Raw genomic sequence first — 16,812 nt, forward strand, 5'->3', positions numbered from 1 at the left:
TATTTTGTCTCCATCAACTATTGAAATGGACCCGGCCAAGGTACAGGCCATTTATGATTGGGTTCAGCCCACTTCTTTGAAGGCCCTCCAGAAGTTTTTGGGTTTTGCTAATTTTTATCGGAAATTTATAGCAAAATTTTCTAGTATTGCCAAGCCATTGACTGATCTGACTAAGAAGGGTGCTGATGTGTTGAATTGGTCTCCGGAGGCTGTTGCTTCCTTTTATGAGCTGAAGGGAAGATTTACCTCCGCCCCGGTTTTGCGGCAACCTGATGTCTCACTCCCGTTCCAGGTAGAGGTGGATGCTTCTGAGATTGGTGCAGGAGCTGTTTTGTCCCAAAAGGATCCTGTAACATCTAAAATGAATCCCTGTGCTTTCTTTTCCCGAAAGTTCTCTCCAACTGAACGTAACTATGATGTGGGGAATCGGGAACTGTTGGCCATGAAATGGGCATTTGAGGAGTGGAGACATTGGTTGGAGGGATCTAAACATCAAGTTGTGGTCCTCACTGACAACAAGAATTTGATTTACCTAGAGTCGGCTAAACGCTTGAACCCTAGACAGGCTAGGTGGGCCTTGTTTTTTTACACGTTTTGATTTTGTGGTCTCTTTTCATCCTGGAACTAAGAATGTCAAGGCAGACGCCCTCTCTAGGAGCTTCTTTGCTGATTCTCCTGTGGTGACCAAGCCTGCTACCATCTTAGGCGAAGGGGTAGTTCTTTCTGCCATCTCGCCCGATTTGAGACTTGCTCTGCAAGAGTTCCAGGAGGACAAACCTGAGCGTTGTCCCAGTGGAAGGTTGTATGTTCCTGACCAGTGGAAGAAGAGAGTGATGTCTGAAGTTCATTGCTCTGCATTGGCTGGTCATCCAGGTATTTTTGGTACTAGAGATCTGGTGAGTCGCTCTTTTTGGTGGCCCACCTTGTCTCATGATGTCAGGAATTTTGTGCAGTCCTGTGGGACTTGCTCCCGGTCTAAATCTTGTTCTCGCTCTAGTGGGTTGTTGATGCCTTTGCCGGTCCCCAGGAGGCCATGGACCCATATTTCAATGGATTTGATCTCTGATATGCCGGTCTCTCAAAGAATGACTGTTATTTTGGTGATTTGTGATAGGTTCTCTAAGATGGTTCATCTTGTACCACTCCCTAAGTTGCCGTCTTCCTCTGAGTTGGTGCCCCTGTTTTTGCAACAGGTGGTTCGCTTGCACGGGATTCCTGAGAACATTGTATCTGACAGAGGAGTTCAGTTTGTGTCTAGATTTTGGAGGACTTTCTGTTCCAAGCTGGGAATTCAGTTGTCCTTCTCCTCTGCTTTTCACCCTCAGACCAATGGGCAGACAGAGAGAACAAACCAGACCTTGGAATCGTATTTGAGATGTTTTATTTCCGCTGATCAGGATGATTGGGTTTCATTTTTGCCCTTGGCCGAATTTGCTTTAAATAATAGAGCTAGTTCTGCCACTTATGTCACCTTTTTTTTGTAACTTTGGGTTTCATCCTCGATTTTCTTCAGGGCAGGTGGAGCCTTCTGCCTGCCCAGGTGTTGACACTTTGGAGAGAATGCACCAGATCTGTGACCAAGTGGTGGATAAGTTATCTCTCTCCCAGGAAAAGGCCCAGCGGTTTTCCAATCGACATAGGACCATTGGTCCCCAGTTTAAAATTGGTGATATGGTGTGGTTATCATCAAAAAATATTGCTATGAAGGTGGCTTCTCCTAAGTTTAAGCCTAGATTTATTGGACCTTACAAGATTTTGGAGATTATTAATCCAGTCTCTTTTCGTTTGGCTCTTCCTGTCACATTTAAAATCCATAATGTGTTCCATAAGTCCTTGTTGAAGAGGTTTGTTGAACCAGTTGTTCCTGGGGTGGCACCTCCGGACCCTGTATTGGTTGAAGGTAACATGGAATATGAGGTAGAGAAAATACTGGATTCCCGTCTGGCAAGATGGAGACTCCAGTATTTGGTTAAGTGGAAGGGTTATGGTCAGGAGGATAATTCCTGGGTCTCTGCCTCTGATATTCATGCCAAAAGATTGGTGCATGCCTTTCATCGGGCTCACCCTGATCGCCCTGGTGGCGTGGTTGAGGGCTCGGTGACCCCTCCTCAAGGGGGAGGTACTGTTGCGAGTTCATTTTCCCCTTCGTCACTGAGGTCTGATGAACTCCCTATTCTGGTAAAGGAAGGTAATGAGCCTGATTATCAGGCACCTGGGCCTAATGATGATGACTGGCTGAGTGGAGTCATGGACTGGGTATAAGGCTGCCAACGCCCTTCTGCCCTGCGGGTGATTTCTCTGTGGACTTAGGAGACCAGTCTGATTCTTGCTCCTCTAAAGCTAAGTTTTCTGCTTTGCCTTTTAGCATTTGTGTTTTGTTTTTGTTTGCCTTGCTTTTCTGGATTCTGCCATTCCCTGCTGGGGTGAGCTGAATCTCCTTTTGCCGGTTGCTCTGTCTTCAGAATATTCCTGAGTACTGACATAGTCTTTTTGAAGCCTAGCGTCTTCAGGGCCTTTTTCACTGTCAGTCTGTTGGCTCTTATTTTCATAGGGTTTTTCACGGATTGCAGACAGCAGCCTTCCTGTCCTTTCCTATCTAGGTAGCTTGGGCCCCGTCTTTGCTCAGTCTATCTTTTTGTCTGTGTTGTGTTCTTTCTTCTTGCTTCACCGTCATTATATGTGGGGGGCTGCCTTTTGCTTTGGGGTCTGCTCTGGGGAAGTTTAGATTTCCCTTTCTGTCTTTAGGCTATTTAGTCCTCCGGCTGTGATCGAGGGGTCTAGGGCATCGTAGGAACCCCCCACGGCTACTGCTAGTTGTGTTGATAGGTTCAGGGGTCTGCAATCCGATAGCTGCCAACCTCTCTGGTTTTCTGGACTTAGCTAGCATTTCTGTTTTTGCCTCCTACGGTGACTCAATCATAACAGTCAAGCAGTCCAGTGCCAGAGGCAGCAAAGCAACCCTAAAACATCAGGGAACCTCCACCATGTTTGACTGTAGGGACCATAGTCCCTTTTCTTTCAGACGCCGACAGATAGTACGGGTTGACACTGTTAAACCCTCGGACTGCAGGGCAGCTTGAACTCGTTTGGATGTTAGTCGAAGTTCTATATCCAACATCCGCACAATCTTGCGTTGAAATCTCTTGTCAATTTTTCTTTTTCGTCCACATCTGGGGAGGTTAGCCACAGTGCCATGGGCTTTAAACTTCTTGATGACACTGCGCACGGTATACACAGGAACATTCAGGTCTTTGGAGATGGACTTGTAGCCTTGAGATTGCTCATGCTTCCTCACAATTTGGTTTCTCAAGTCCTCAGACAGTTCTTTGGTCTTCTTTCTTTTCTCCATGCTCAATGTGGTACACACAAGGACACAGGACAGAGGTTGAGTCAACTTTAATCCATGTCAACTGGCTGCAAGTGTGATTCAGTTATTGTCAACACCTGTTAGGTGCCACAGGTAAGTTACAGGTGCTGTTAATTACACAAATTAGAGAAGCATCACATGATTTTTCGAACAGTGCCAATACTTTTGTCCAACCTCTTTTTTATGTTTGGTGTGGAATTATATCCAATTTGGCTTTAGGACAATTATTTTTGTGTTTTTTTCATTTAAGACAAAATATATGAAGATAATAATACCAAAGAATTTGTGTTTGCAATCATTTTCAGGAAGAAACTGAGTATTATCTGACAAAATTGCAGGGCTGTCAATACTTTTGGCCACAACTGTAGATACAGTCATATGTAAAAGTTTGGGCACCCCTATTAATGTTATCCTTTTTTCTTTATAACAATTTTGGTTTTTGCAACAGCCATTTCAGTTTCATATATCTAATAACTGATGGACTCAGTTATATTTCTGGATTCAAATGAGGTTTATTGTACTAACAGAAAATGTGCAATCTGCATTTTAACAAAATTTGACCAGTGCAAAAGTATAGGCACCTCAACATAAAAGTGACAATATTTCGTAGATCCTCCTTTTGCAAAAATAACAGCCTCTAGTCACTTCCTGTAGCTATTAATGAGTTCCTGGATCCTGGATGAAGGTATTTGTGACCATTCCTGTTTACAAAACAATTCCAGTTCAGTTAAGTGTGATGGTCGCCGAGCATGGACAGCCCGCTTCAAATCATCCCACAGATGTTCAATGATATTCAGGTCTGGGGACTGGGATGGCCATTCGAGAACATTGTAATTGTTCCTCTGCATGAATGCCTGAGTAGATATGGAGCGGTGTTTTGGATTATTGTCTTGCTGAAATATCTATCCCCTGCGTAACTTCAACTTCGTCACTGATTCTTGCACATTACTGTCAAGAATCTGCTGATACTGAGTTCAATCCATGCGACCCTCAACTTTAACAAGATTCCCGGTGCCGGCATTGGCCACACAGTCCCAAAGCATGTTGGAACCTCCACCAAATTTTACTGTGGGTAGCAAGTGTTTTTCCTGGAATGCTGTGTTTTTTAGCCTCCATGCATAATGCCTTTTTGTATGACCAAACAACTCAATCTTTGTTTCATCAGTCCACAGGACCTTCTTCCAAAATGTAACTGGCTTGTCCAAATGTGCTTTTGCATACCTCAGGCGACTCGGTTTGTGGCGTGCTTGCAGAAACGGCTTCTTTCGCATCACTCTCCCATACAGCTTCTCCTTGTGCAAAGTGCGCTGTATTGTTGACTGATGCACAGTGACACCATCTGCAGCAAGATGATGCTGCTGGTCTTTGGAGGTGGTCTGTGGATTGTCCTTGACTGTTCTCACCATTCTTCTTCTCTGCCTTTCTGATATTTTTCTTGGCCTGCAACTTCTGGGCTTAACAAGAACTGTACCTGTGTTCTTCCATTTCCTTACTATGTTCCTCATAGTGGAAACGGACAGGTTAAATCTCTGAGACAACTTTTTGTATCCTTCCCCTGAAAAGCTATGCTGAATAATCTTTGTTTTCAGATCATTTGAGAGTTGCTTTGAGGAGCCCATGATGCCACTCTTCATAGGAGAATCAAATAGGAGAACTACTTGCAAGTGGCCACCTTAAATACCTTTTCTCATGATTTGATACACCTGGCTATGAAGTTCAAAGCTCAATGAGGTTACAAAACCAATTTAGTGCTTCAGGAAGTCAGTAAAAAGTAGTTAGGAGTGTTCAAATCAAGAAAATGATAAGGGTGCCCATACTTTTGCACCGGTCAAATTTTGTTTAAATGCAGATTGAACATTTTCTATTAGTACAATAAACCTCATTTGAATCCAGAAATATAAGTGAGTCCATCATTTATTAGATATATGAAACTGAAATAGCTGTTGCAAAAACCAAAATTGTTATAAAGAAAAAAGGTTAACATTAGTAGGGGTGCCCAAACTTTTACATATGACTAAGTTACACATTCATGAAATTAGACATGTGAAGTGATAGTTACTTTTATACCATAAATCCACTGATCTTTCTAAAACAGTCAAAACATGAAAGACTAGTATTAGTTAGTATTTAACCCCTTAACCCCCAAGGGTGGTTTGCATGTTCATGACCAGGCCAATTTTTACAATTCTGACCACTGTCCATTTATGAGGTAATAACTCTGAAACGCTTCCATGGATCCTGGTGATTCTGACAATGTTTTCTCATGACATATTGTACTTCATGTTAGTGGTAAAAAAATGTTCAAATATTTGTGAAAAAAATGGAAATTTGGCGAAAATTTTTAAAATTTTGCAATTTTCCAACTTTGAATTTTCATGCCCTTAAATCACAGAGATACGGCACACAAAAAACTTAAGTAACATTTCCCACATGTTTACTTTACATCAGCACAATTTTGGAACCAACATTTTTTTTGTTAGGAAGTTATAAGGGTTAAAAGTTGACCAGCGATTTCTCATTTTTGCAACACTATTTTATTTTTACGGACCACATCACATTTGAAGCCACTTTGAGGGGTCTATATGATAGAAAATACCCAAAAGTGACACCATTCTAAAAACTGCACCCCTTAAGGTGCTCAAAACCACATTCAAGAAGTTTATTAACCCTTCAGGTGCGTCACAGGAATTTTTTGAATATTTAAAAAAATGAACATTTAACTTTTTTTCACAAAAAAATACTTCAGGTTCAATTTTTATTTTACCAAGGGTAACAGGAGGAATTGGACTGCAAAAGTTATTGTGCAGTTTGTCCAGAGTACGCTGATACCTGATATGTCGGACGGAACCACTATTTCGGCACATGGCAGAGCTCAGAAGGGAAGGAGCGCCGTTTGACTTTTTCAATGCAAAATTGGCTGGAATTCAGATCGGATGCCATGTCACGTTTGGAGAGCCCCTGATGTACCTAAACAGTGGAAACCCCCCACAAGTGACCCCATTTTGGAAACTAGACCCCCCCAAGGAACTTGTCTAGATATGTGGTGAGAACTTTGAACCCCCAAGGGCTTCAAAGTTGTTTATAACGTACAGTCGTACAATTAAAAAATCATATTTTTTCCACAAAAATGATCTTTTCACCCCTAATTTTTATTTTTCCAAGAGTAAAAGGACCCTAAAAGTTATTGTTCAATTTGTCCGGAGTACGCTGATACCCCATATGTGGGTGTAAACGACTATTTGGGCGCATGGCATAGCTCGGAAGGAAAGCAGCGCCATTTGACGTTTTTGGCTGGAATTTAGATCGGACACCATGTCGCGTTTGGAAAACCCTGATGTAACAAAACCGTGAAAACCCCCAACAAATGACACCATTTTGGAAACTAGACCCCCCAAGGAACTTATCTAGATGTGTGGTGAGCACTTTGAACCCCTCAGTGCTTCACAGAAGTTTATAACGACCAGGCGTGAAAAAAAATAATCGTATTTTTTCAACAAACATGATCTTTTAGTCCCCATTTTTTTATTTTCCCAAGGGTAACAGGAGAAATTGGACCCCAAAAGTTGTCCAATTTGTCCTGAGTACGCTGATACACCACATGTGGGAGAAAACTACTCTATGGGCACACGTTGGGGCTCGAAAGGGAAGTAGTTACGTTTTGGAATGCAGACTTTGATGGAATGCTCTGCGGGTGTCATGTTGCATTTGGAGAGCCCCTAATGTACCTAAACAGTGGAAACCCCCCACAAATGACACCATTTTGGAAACTAGACACCCAGAGGAACTTATCTAGATGTGTGGTGAGCACTTTGAACACCCAGTGCTTCACAGAAGTTTATAACGACCAGGAGAGAAAATAAAAAAATCGTATTTTTTCAACAAATATGATCTTTTAGTCCCCATTTTTATTTTCCCAAGGGTAACAGGAGAAATTGGACCCCAAAAGTTGTTGTCCAATTTGTTGTCCTGAGTATGCTTATACCTCATATGTGGGAGAAAACTACTGTATGGGCACGTCGGGGCTCGGAAGGGAAGTAGTGACATTTCGGAATGCAGACTTTGATGGAATGGTCTGCGGGTGTCATGTGCGTTTGGAGAGCCCCTGATGTACCCAAACTATTGAAACTCCCCACAAGTGACCCCATTTTGGAAACTAGACCCCCCACGGAACTTATCTAGATGTGTGGTGAGCACTTTGAACCCCCAAGTGCTTCACAGAAGTTTATAACGCCCGGGCGTGAAAATAAAAAAAAAATTTTTCCACAAAAATATTTTTGCCCCCAATTTTTTATTTTCCTATGGGTAACAGGAGAAATTGGACCCCAAAAGTTGTTTTGCAATTTGTCCTGAGTAGGCTGATACCCCATATGTGGGGGTAAAACACTGTTTGGGCGCATGGCAGAGCTTGGAAGGGAAGGAGCACCATTTGACTTTTTCAACGCAGAATTGGCTGGAATTGAGATGAGATGCCATGTTGCGTTTGGAGAGCACCTGATGTGCCCAGACAGTGGAAAACCCCCCCAATTCTAACTCCAACCCTAAAGGTATTGTCACACTTAGCGATGTACCAGCGATCCCGACCAGCGATATGACGCCGCCAGGATCGCTGGTACATCGCTAAGTGGTCGCTAGTGAGCTGCCACACAAGCAGATCTCACCAGCGACATCGCTGGGGACGGGGGTCGCTACTTACCTGTCAGACGAGGCGATCCTGACGTCCTCCCGCCCGGCTCCACGCTTCGTCGCCACAGCAGGAAGCCCAGCAGGAAGCTGACGACGAGAAACAGTCCAGGACGTTCTCGCGCGATCAGAGATAACCAGCGGGGGAGCGGGTCGTAGGTAAGTATCAGACACAGTGATGTCGCTAGCAATATCGCTATAAGTCACAGCGATATTGCTAAGCGATATCGCTTAGTGTGACAGTACCTTAACCCCAACACACCCCTAACCCTAATCTCAGCCCTAACCCTAGCCCTAATGGGAAAATGGAAATAAATACATTTTCTTTTAATTTTATTATTTTTCCCTAACTAAGGGGGTGATAATGGGGGGTTTGATTTACTATTAATAGCAGGCTTTCATTTTTGGCAGCTGTCATACGCTAAAAGACGCTTTTTATTGTAAAAATAGTTTTTGCATCACCACATATTGAGAGCTATAATTTTATTTTTCCATATTTTGACCCACCGAGTCATGTGAGGTCTTATTTTTTGTGGGACGAGTTGACGTTTTTATTGGTATCATTTTCGGGCACGTGACATCTTTTGATCGCTTTTTAATCCGATTTTTGGGATGCAAAATGAACAAAAACCAGCGTTTCATGAATTTCCTTTGGGGGTGCGTTTACACCGTTCCGCCTGCAGGAAAATTGATAAAGCGGTTTTATTCTTCAGATCAGTACGGTTACAGCGATACCTCATTTAGATTTTTTTATGTTTTGGCGCTTTTATGCAATGAAAACAATTTTATATAAAAAATAATTATTTTTGCATTGCTTTACTCTGCGAGCTATAACTTTTTAATTTTTTTGCTGATGCTGTATGGCAGCTCGTTTTTTGTGGGACAAGATGACGTTTTCAGCGGTACCATGGATATTTATATGCGTCTTTTTGATCGCGCGTTATTGCACTTTTTGTTTTGCGGTATGATAATAAATCATTATTTTTTGCTTAGTTTTTTTTTATTTTTTAAGGGGTTCGCTAAAGGGGTTAACTAGTGGGAGCGTTTTATAGGGCGGGTCGTTACGGACGCGGCAATACCAAATATGTGTACTTTTATTGTTTTTTATTTCCAAAAAATGAATTTATTAGGGAATTATTTTTTTTTAATTTATTTCGCGATTTTTTAAAAATTATTTTACACCTTTTTTTTTAACTTTATTACATTGTCCCAGGGGTGACATAGCTGTCATGTGACAGATCGCTGATCTGTCACATCACAGATCACTGACAGATCAGCGATGTCACAGGCACTGCACAGGCTTTCCTCATGCCTGCGCTTTGCAGGCACTGAGGAAACCAGCTCCCTGCAGGCCGCCGAAGGTCCCCGTCACCATCTTGGATTTGAGGACCTGCAGGGCTGGAGCCCCCCGCAGCAGCGCTGCACATTGCGCTGCTGTGGGGGGCTCAGGGAAGCACGGAGGGAGCCCCCTCCCTGCCGATGCTTCCCTTTAACCCCCGGTACACCGCGATCGTGTTTGATCGCGGTGTGCAAGGGGTTAACGTGTCGGGGGCTGTCCGTGACTGCCCCTGACACATTGTGCCAGGTGTCAGCTGTGATAATCAGCTGACACCCGGCCGCGATCAGTGGCGATCACCACGTGGGCGCCGCTGATCGCTGTGACGTACTATCCCGTCCCTGGAGATTAAGTCCCAGGGCACATGGACGGGATAGTACGTCACATGACAGAAAGGGGTTAATATTTAGATTGAATGCCAAAACATGCCACAGTGAATTTGGATGTGTTTAAAACTTGGATACCGTAGTGTTCTATAAACTTCTAAAGAGCAATTGGAGAAAGAAAATATTTGTATGTGAGAGCTATGGATGTCACGCACTATTTAAAATCCTAATAAATCAGCAAGTTGGCTCAATGGTTAGCAATGTTGCTTTACAGCACTGGGGTCTTGGGATCAAATCCCACCCAGGACAATATCTGTGAAGTTTGTATGTTGTTCTAGCTTTTTCGTAGGTTTCCTCCTGGTACTCCAGTTTCCTCTCATATTCAAGACATAGTGATAGCGAATGTACAGTAGATTGTGAGCCCCAATGGGGACAGCGATGGTGATGCCTGTAAGGCTGAGTGCAGACGGACTTTTTAGCCCTGCGGATTTTTCCGCGCAGAATGGAAGAAATCCGCAGGTCAAATGACCTGCATTTTCCCTGCGGATTTCTTCCATTTTTCCTGCGGTTTTATTGCGGTTTTTGTGCGGTTTTCCACTGCGGTTTTCCCCCTGCGGATTTGGTGACAGGGGAGATGGAAAACCGCACAAAATAAGTAACATGCTGCGGATTTTGTACCGCAGGAAAACCGTGCGGAAATATCCGCAGCGTCTGCACAGCGGGTTTTTTTTTTTTCATTGATTTTAAGGCTACTGTACATCACAATGCGGATATGCAACGTTTCTACGCGGCAAAATCCGCTGCGGATCCGCTGCAAATCTGCATCGTGTGCACACAGCCTTAAGCACTGTGGAGTATGATGGCGCTATATAAGCAAAGCGTAGTAATAATAAATAATACTAGTCTAGAGCATTTTGGTACTGGTGTGAGCTGTGCTACTACGGTAATAAGCAACAGTGCCATCCAGAAACCCAGAGCACTAACTTTAGGTTGGGAAGCTATGCTTAAAAATATATTTTGGAACATTATCTTGTCCATAAAAAAACAACAACTTGCCAGCAATTAGTTATAAGTTGTTCTCCAATACACTGGAGTTTATGGTCATAGATTTATGAATTTATTAACCTTGATCTGAAGCACTGGTGTGGAAATAATCTCATAGACATTCCTCCTCACACTAAGGGTACCGTTACACCTAGCGATGCACCAGCGATCCCGACTAGCGATATGACGCGGTCAGGATCGCTGGTACATCGCTAGGTGGTCGCTAGTGAGCTGCCACACAGGCAGATCTCACCAGCGACATAGCTGGGGACGGGGATCGCTACTTACCTGTCAGACGAGGCGATCCTGCATCCTCTCGCCCGGCTCCACGCGTCGCTCGTCACAGCAGGAAGCGCCGCAGGAAGTGGCCGACGAGGAATGGTCCAGGAGCTTCTCGCACGATCAGCAGCGGGGGAGCCGGTCGGAGGTGTCACACACAGCGATATCGCTAGCAATATCGCTGCAACGTCACAAAATCGGTGACTTTACAGGGATATTGCTAGCGATATCGCAGTGTGTAACGGGGGCTTAATATGTTTATAGGGATATCAAAGAAACGTTCACTGATGCCCAACTGCAAACCAACAGAAAAATAATATGATACAGAAGTTGGCAAACAGATAGATGCCAGGTGTCAGAAATCCTTCGATGGTCCTCGCAGTAAGGAAACATTTGTACTTAATGGCCACTAGCCAGCCCTCATTCCCCTTATATCAAGCTTGTAAAGTGAATGACCACCAAATAAGCATTGCTCTATTCCTTCAGCATGTGACTCTGTCAGACCTCTCATTGGGAAACTGTCATTCTTATGAAAATCACAATTGCCATTCATGTGGTCACTCAGAGCAACAGACAGAAAATGCTCAATGACCACAAGTAAATATACTGTAGAATGTGTCCATGCTCTGCTGAGCATTCTCCCTATGTTGTCAAGATTCTCTGTATGAAGGGACCTTGCAATCTTCTTAGGGTTCAATGACCCTTTTAAAAAAACACCACATGACCTACATTTACTCACTGCTTGCTGAGGAGGACACATGGTTTGGCCACCTATGAGAACGCATTTTTCAGTAATTGTGTTTTTCCCTAAACTTCTCAGCTAGAGGCTTCGATATATATGTTGAAAGGCCAGTCAGTTTGGCATCTGCACTAAAATTATAAAAGTTGAAAGTAAATAGTATAAAGTCTAGGTTAAAAAAAAGTTAATACTCAAGATCAGTTTCCTAATCCTCATGGCCGCCCCAATAGAACATGTTTTCAGGATTTCCATATTACATCACTGGTGAGAGAATGATGCTTTTTTAATAATTCCAATGTAATGCTATCAATTCCTGTGCTATATAAGGAAATCCTAAAAACATCATCTGCTGGGGAGAATAGAGGACTAGAGTTTAGGAAACACTGCTCTAGATAGAGTTCAGGAGCAGCTTCTGCCCAATTGTAAAATCAATGTGTATGGTCTGAACCAAAAAAGATAAAATGACTTCTGTTGGAGGTCTGTAAATTGTATGAGCCACCAAGTGATCATAAAAGACTATGAGAATATATTTAACATGTTGCAGAGTTGCCTAAATTACCATTTCACAAACAAAGCTTGACTTATGCAATTTATGATTGATTTGCATTTCCTGACGTCTTTCTAGTGCGCATAGTCATGTACAATCCGTGATGCAATCCTCAACTGAGATGCACTATGCTTCTTGATTGCATTCCCGAAAAGAACAGCAAAATCTGTGGTAAGCTCAAAAACGGAGGGATGGGTGACAATTTATCCCTGGCAAAGGGTTCAGTTATAAAAACTTTTAATTCATTTCCTTGCACAAGAAACAACATGGTTTTAAATTTGAGGACCATGCTAAAGTAATGGTCTACTCATGTCTGGATACCAGTTGTAAATACTGTATGAATGTATTTGCACTAGTGATGAGTGAACATGCTCGAATAAGGTGTTATCCGTGCATGCTTGAGTGCTATCCGAGTGACTTCAGCATGCTCGAAAAATATGTTTGAGTCCCTGTGGCTGCATGTGTTGCAGCTGTTCGACAGCCACATCACATGCAGGGATTACCTAACAAACAGGAAATCCCTGCATGTGTTGCAGCTGTCAAATAACCGTGAGACATGCAGCCACAGGGACTTGAACATATTTTTTTAGCACGCTTAAGACACTATGTTAGCACCCGAGCATGCTCAGGTAACACCCTATTCGAGCACGTTCACTCATCACTAATTTGCACAGTTTAGACAATTTTTTTAATACTAATAGGCAAAAATAAAAACATTAAGAATCGTATCAAATGAGGTGACAAAACATTAAAAAAGCCATTGAAAATAAGGGTGGCACGTCTATTTGTTAGAATACCCCCTTCTTCCTAGGGACATTGCAGTAGTTAATACAAGGATTTACGAGTTTTCTGAGGACACGCTGTATCTCTTTAAGTGCAGCATAAATTAACCAACAGAGATGACAAGACCAGAACATAAACCTTCCAGAAGCAGGTAGTGTTTCAGACATTGTACAACCTACCTCAACGCCAGCCAGCCGTGAAAACAAGAAGGATACTAGCATCCTTGCTTAGAGAAACTGGGTTAACAGTTTGTGTCATGTATACCAAGGGACTGACTGAGTGCTAGTCTGCCCCAATGGGAATTCAATGGAGGAAGCTTTGCCATAGAAAATAAAATCTTGAGCCTTGAACATCAGGAATAACATGTCGCTCTTCACTTTGGAGGTGTAATTTATGTCACATGAAAGAGTACCTTTAATCTTTATAAAAAAAAGCAAACCAAAAGTAGTGTAATATGCGTAAAATATATATCTACAGGACTCATGGATAAAGCATAGCACTAGAGTCTGTCCTACACAGAAGCAGATATACAGAGTATGGTGCAAAAAAAAAAGGTTGTTTATCCAGCTCAACCCAACAAGATAAAATTGCTTCTTTATTGATAATTCATTAAAAATCATATAAATTTGGTATAAAGAACACAACCACCAATGCTTTTTGAGCACTACATGCGTTCTGGGCCTTGGTGTTATTTTCAAAATTGAAGATGCAGCAGTGTTGGAAACACCATGATTAGAGAAGCATGTAGTGTTTGAAACACATTGGTAGTTATGATAGCCTACTAACCACATTGATGTGTATTTTAACTAATTATTAATAAATAAATTATTTTATCTTCTCAGATTGAGCAGGACAAACTCAATTTATTTTTTTATTTTAACCATTCACACATGCCCAGCAATGGAAAAGTCTCTCCAGGACTAAATATGAATAAGAATGCATACAAAGTTACCTTTTATGGGTGCAGTACAATCAAAGTGTCTAGACAGAAAATACCTTTAAAGGTGATATTCCAACTGGGCAAGTTATCACCTATCGATAAAAGAGATGAAAACTTGCTGATTGCTGAGGATACCACTGCTAGGATCAACAGCGATCCAAAGAACAGGGGGTCCCGACATGCCCTATCTGAATTGAGAGTTGGCCATGTACACCATTCATTGTGTATGGGACTGATGGAGATACAAGAGCATCACCATGAACAATGACTAAAGTGGTTTTATGAGCACTAAAGATACCTGTTCTCAAGAACATTGAAGTGTTGGCCAGCAATATTTACTAATTCTTATGGTAGGTGATAACTTGTTTAGTTGGGACAATATTTCAGGTACAGAATTCTTACAATAAGCTTCCGATCTACAATTTCCTACAGCCTAGAAAGTATGACTACATGAGAAAACTCTGTAATAACTACGAGCTCCTGCTTTAAATCATTACATCTATATGATGAATTCCAATAGAGGACCGCATAGATGACATTTTTTGGTACACATAGGGATTCATGTACTTTCTTCCATTTGAGGGGGCGGTTTGTGAAAAACTATATTTTAAAAAGTACATCAAACATACACACAGCTCAAATATTAGCGAGGGTCAAAGCCCACAGCTGTTCAGATCACATCTGGTATACTTGTACCATTCATAATAGACAGAAAGCATGGCGAGACACAAGCATGCCCGCTATTTGATGCATTCCTGCTTTAGATCATAAAATGTAAGAGCAGATGTTTAGTGTATAATGGCTATGTCCATTGCATGCAGACTCCCTCCTGTTTACATGACCAGTGGCCCTAACTATTGCTATGTAAACTGTTTACATAGCAGACAGGAGAGCGCATGTCTGTGTCAGGAGGAGACATGGAGAGTGTATATAGGTGTGTGTAGTGAAACTATGAATGATGATATTAACAATTAGAAAACCCATAAGAGGGCTTAAATGTGCATTCCAAATACAAGGATAATAGTCTGTGCTCATTATGGGGCCGAGATTTCTCCAATACGTCATTCATCAGAATACAAGCATCAATCCTTAGAAATAATATACAGTCATGGCCGAAATTGTTGGTCCCCTTGAAACTGTTCCAGAAAATGAAGTATTTCTTGCTGAATAGTAATGCAATAGCATGTTTATTTCCTTTATTTGTATTGGAACATAAAAAGATTAAAAAGGCAAATTAACCCCTTCACTACCAAGGGTGGTTTGCACGTTAACTCCCGGGCCAATTTTTACAATTCTGACCATTGTCCCTTTATGAGGTAATAACTCTGAAACGCTTCCATGGATATCGGTGATTCTGACATTGTTTTCTCGTGACATATTGTACTTCATGTTAGTGGTAAAATTTCATTCAAATAACTTGTGTTTATTTGTGAAAAAAACAAATTTCGCAATTTTCCAACTTTGAATTTTTATGCTCTTAAATCACAGAGATACAGCACACAAAAACGTAATAAGTAACATTTCCCACATATTTACTTTATATCAGCACAATTTTGGAACCAAAATTTTTTTTTTCTTAGGAAGTTATAAGGGTTAAAAGTTGACCAGCGATTTCTCATTTTTGCAACACCATTTTATTTTTACGGACCACATCACATTTGAAGCCACTTTGAGGGGTCTATATGATAGAAAATACCCAAAAGTGACACCATTCTAAAAACTGCACCCCTTAAGGTGCTCAAAACCACATTCAAGAAGTTTGTTAACCCTTCAGGTGCTTCACAGGAATTTTTTGAATATTTAAAAAAAATGAACATTTAACTTTTTTTCACAAAAAAAATACTTAAGGTTCAACTTTTTTTATTTTACCAAGGGTAACAGGAGAAATTGAACTGCAAAAGTTATTGTGCAATTTGTCCTGAGTACGCTGATACCTGATATGTGGGGGGGAACCACTGTTTCGGTGCATGGCATAGCTCAGAAGGGAAGGAGCACCGTTTGACTTTTTCAATGCAAAATTGGCTGGAATTCAGATCGGACGCCATGTCACGTTGGGAGCCCTTGATGTACCTAAACAGTGGAAAACCCCCACAAGTGACCCCATTTTGGAAACTAGACTCCCCAAGGAACTTATCTAGATGTGTGGTGAGAACTTTGAACCCCCAAGGACTTCACAGAAGTTTATAACGTACAGCCGTACAATTAAAACATTTTTCCACAAAAATGATATTTTTGCCAATTTTTTATTTTCCTATGGGTAACAGGAGAAACTGGACCCCAAAAGTTGTTTTGCAATTTGTCCTGAGTAGGCTGATACCCCATATGTGGGGGTAAAACACTGTTTGGGCGCATGGCAGAGCTTGGAAGGGAAGGAGCACCATTTGACTTTTTCAACACAGAATTGGCTGGAATTGAGATCAGATGCCATGTTGCGTTTGGAGAGCCCCTGATGTGCCCAAACAGTGGAAAACCCCCAGTTCTAACTCCAACCCTAACCCCAACCCACTCCTAACCCTAGCCCTAACCTTAATGGGAAAATGGAAATAAATTTTTTACATTTTATTATTTTTCCCTAACTAAGGGTGATAATGGGGGGTTTGATTTACTATTTATGGCGGTTTTTTTATTTGGTAGCTGTCACACGCTAAAAGATGCTTTTTATTGTAAAAATAGGTTTTTGCATCACCACATATTGAGAGCTATAATTTTCCCATATTTTGACCCACCGAGTCACATGAGGTCTTATTTTTTGCGGGACGAGTTGACGTTTT

The 16,812-nt window shown here is 41.8% G+C and overlaps 1 protein-coding gene across 10 annotated transcripts in view; it reads right to left on the bottom strand.

Annotated features, from left to right (window-relative positions):
* AGRN (agrin) overlaps positions 1–16,812 on the bottom strand; it is a 719,629-nt gene that overhangs the window by 537,667 nt on the left and 165,150 nt on the right. The gene's annotated exons all lie outside the window — the stretch shown is intronic.

The sequence above is a fragment of the Dendrobates tinctorius genome, unplaced genomic scaffold, assembly GCF_039654945.1.
Source record: "Dendrobates tinctorius isolate UK_male_01 unplaced genomic scaffold, ASM3965494v1 ptg000086l, whole genome shotgun sequence".
Taxonomy (NCBI): domain Eukaryota; kingdom Metazoa; phylum Chordata; class Amphibia; order Anura; family Dendrobatidae; genus Dendrobates; species Dendrobates tinctorius.